General features: G+C 34.4%; 1 long non-coding RNA gene across 1 annotated transcript; it reads left to right on the forward strand.

Moving 5' to 3' along the window:
• The first annotated feature begins 842 nt into the window (after positions 1-842).
• Positions 843-3,487, forward strand: LOC105666664. Its single transcript, XR_001099483.3, has 2 exons — positions 843-1,207; positions 2,350-3,487. It is a non-coding gene; the product is annotated as an uncharacterized LOC105666664 (long non-coding RNA).
• Positions 3,488-3,876: the final 389 nt, after the last annotated feature.

Below are 3,876 nucleotides of genomic sequence, written 5' to 3' on the forward strand. Positions count from 1 at the left end.
TTTACTGAGTCTTTATTCCTGCCAAGAAGACAAATAATTTTTCAAACGGCAACGAGGAATCATCTTAACAAAATGCAAAAAGTTCATTCTGATTGATTCATGTATCGGTGTGCGATATAGAAGATTCATCCGTCGTAGAGTAATATATAAAATACAATAATATATATAGAATACAAATATCTTTATAACCTTCAGTCCTGTACAGAATGCAAAAGATTTCATTTGATTAAACTATCCTGGGCAAAATAATCAATGGATTTATATAAAAAGAAAAAATATTGAATTCGTAACATTCCCCTTTCCGAAGTTGATTAAAGACATTATCTAGCAACTGTAACAAATTTGCTAACTGTTTTAACAAATTTGTAAACTGTTTACTAGCGAAGATGAAAGAAAGCGGTTCTCAAACGGCTCTGTGTTCGCTCAAACGGCATGTTCGCTCGTTGTCAAGGAAAAGCAACAGACAAACGACAACATAATTGAGGGAGGAATCGACAATCGGCGTGGATTGGTTATAATCTTACAATCAGCAGCGTTTCTGTACCATGGGAATGGTATACGATGGTGGGGTAGCGTTTGTCTTCTGGCAGACAGTGCTATAAAATACATTTTATTATTAAGAGTTGAAAAGCATGGAATTAAAAAAATTATTTAATGTAAAATAGCGACTTTTTGTGTAAAAATATAGCCACCTGCAATTTTTCCCAACTTTACGTGTTTTGAAGGCTAATTGAATTGGTCAATTGCAATCTTAGGGTAACCAATAGACGTGAGCGTTTACCTTCTTCTTCCATCAATCATTTCTCGTCCAATGAATTTGCAAACATTCCAATCCGCGTGGTTCCCCCATCCTTACCTCGGAACTTCTAACGAATCTTGGGAAAAACACATTTTACGCAGATTTACTCGTCTGCCGTCAACCGCACATAACCGAACCAAATGTTTGTCGAATACAAAACAATAGCTCATAGACTATATAGACGTATTTATGTTTTACTGAATTTTTACACGTTTTGGGCCTTTTCCCTCTTAATTTTAATTTTAGTACTTCGAATTCCCCGAATGCTGCGAAACGTGCGGAGAATGCTTCGGTGAGAAAATGTTTACGTCTACATCGAATGTAACAACAGTCGACATCGAGAATATCACCTGTATCACTTTCCGAAAGAAGACAATGCCCTTCATAAAGAATAAACTTGAAAGGGTGGTAAGTACATAGTATTCGTACTGTGCGTACGTGTGTTTTGTCTCTGTTAATGTTTTACATTGACACATTCGCGGCTGGTATTTTTTTGGTTAAATCTCGTTTCTGGCCACCATCCTTCCTAATCCTTTTGACATTTACCGGTAGTACTCATATGAACAGAGAACAGACTCAACATATGAATGTTTCTAATACATGAAACCAATGGTTCAAAAGCTTTGCTTTTTTAAAGTTTGGTATTTTTAGTCTACTGTGCTTACCTTTACGTGATAGCCATTTAAACGGTAAATTTTATTATTTATTCATACACATATTGTGTTCAGAATAGCGGAATGTCGCTTTGCGATCAATATTGTGAGATCGTTCCGATTAAAATGTGTTAGCAAATATGCTCCGAACTATGTAGTGTTAGATTTCATTTTAATCATAAGACTGTAATTAACGTGTTGATAAAAGTTTGATCACAAATCAAGAATAAAAAAATATAAATTTTGTATTGAACTACTCAGCTTCTCACAGGTCGTTCATATTTGTTGATTCTCAGTCCGTCCTTGTATTTCACTCGTATTGTCCCTTTCTATGTTCGACACGTCTAGAACCACAGTTTCGACATTTAGAATAGTTTATATATCTCCATTATCGCAATAGTTCGATCCCGATTTTCGTACAATTACAAAATGTCAAAACATCAAAAAACGCAATAACAGTTGAGAAAGAGTTGTGCCTGCAGACGAAGTTTAGCCAGTTCTTCAATTAAAATACATACACAGTAGGAACATTTTAGCATTTTGATGATATCCTGAGATTTACAATAAAACAATTATATAGCTTTTCTTTATTAAACATCTACTATTGACTATAGAAATAGTGGCAGGTAGTATTACTCGATCCGAGACCTAATATCGACGAGGCAACAATACAACAATAAAACATCTTTTTACCTAAAATGCAAATACATTGTAATTTTTTTTTATCTCAAATGGAAGTAAATGCCAAATAAAGTATTATATGAGATCTGTATCTGGTTTCCTTTCAGTCAGGCAATTTTAATATACGAGATACCTTGTCTCTTGAGATCAATGTACTATACTCGTTTTATCTATGTTACTTTCGCTTATTATTTATATGAAATATTCTTTTAACAGGTAACCACTTCCTAAAATATTATGCCAACGCCATTTTAAGAAGCATGGATGTCCGTGTCGATCATTATTTACCCGAAATCATCAAACAAAACCATACAAATATTCGAATAGATGGAGAAGCATACTGTATCCCAACAACCAACAACTTTATTACAAAATAAAAGAGAAAGAAAAGATGTACAAGAAAGACAGCACGTTATCGAAAAACAGTTGATCAGAGAAGGAGGGCAAGAGCAAGAAGAACGACATCAATGCAGCTACTGGCATTACCAACAATAGCAAGAAGCGGATGAAGGAGGGATAAAATAAGAAGAAGAAAATGAATTATTTGTTAATGTACCAATGCTAGACTATACAAGCGTAACATCATGATTCGCTGACAACGAGGATTCAATTGAAAGGACAACAATTGAATCACGGACAAACTGCGACTTTTAAATTGAGGAAAGCCTAGGGAGGACTTTCCGAGAAATAGAATTGCAAGATGAACATGCTCAGCTGTTGAAAGAAAATAAAAATTTGGAAGCACGAATAAAATATGTCAAATAAAATCTCAAAAGAACCGAAATGTCCAGAAATCAATTGCGTGTAAAGTTGAAGGGATTGCATGCCTTGAGGTGGAATCGTTTATGTAAGGTCAAAATACATGCTCAAGTTCGGAAAAGAAAAAGTTGCAAAAAGATGGACCAAGAGACAGAAACAAAAAAATATACTGCACCAGTAAAAATTGTACAATTACAAAATTCCTTGAAGATGAATCACGACATTTTCCTCCAAAAAGAGGACGCTTCGTCGTAGAGAGTGAAGGTGCGCTTTCTTGCTGGCCCCGGAAACTCCTTTATTCGTAAGATAAAGCAAAACGATCACTATGAAGCCAGCCTATGAAACAACCGTTTTCCGAATTCCATAGTTTCTGCAGAATCGATTCCTTCAATGATTCTAGGAACATTCAAAAAATAACATTTCGTTACAGCGGAGGAAGGTTCGCGGCTGAGAAGATATCAAGAAAGAAAGACGCAGGTCTCAAAAATCAAAAGAAAAGGTGTAGAGGAGTTCGGATTTCTTCGAAGACAGAAATCTACACTCATATAATACCCGTCTTTGACTGAATCATTTTGGATGATTTCCCTTTATAGAATAGTCTATTTGTGTAGAGATATATATATACATATTAGATATGTCCAATATTTTTAAATGTATTATGTATGTTCTTGGTCTCTTATTTTAAATTATTATATTGACAATTTGTACTATTTTTAACTCTAATTTATATATACCATCGTTCAAAAATATTATAAACGGTTAACTTCTCTTTCTTAGGCACCGTACGATTAAGTAGGTTCCGTAGTGTTAAACTTAACCGGTTCTTGTTTATGTTAATGTGCAACCAAACAGGGTAGATTGGGGTTAGGTTTAAGCTTAAATACATAGGTTTTTGTACATGGTAAATCACGACGAAACAGCGTAGATCTTTAATTTTATATATTCTTTTGTGCATTAATTTCAATTGAACTCCAATTTCATCTC

This window comes from Bombus terrestris, chromosome 17 (assembly GCF_910591885.1).
Source record: "Bombus terrestris chromosome 17, iyBomTerr1.2, whole genome shotgun sequence".
Lineage (NCBI taxonomy): Eukaryota > Metazoa > Arthropoda > Insecta > Hymenoptera > Apidae > Bombus > Bombus terrestris.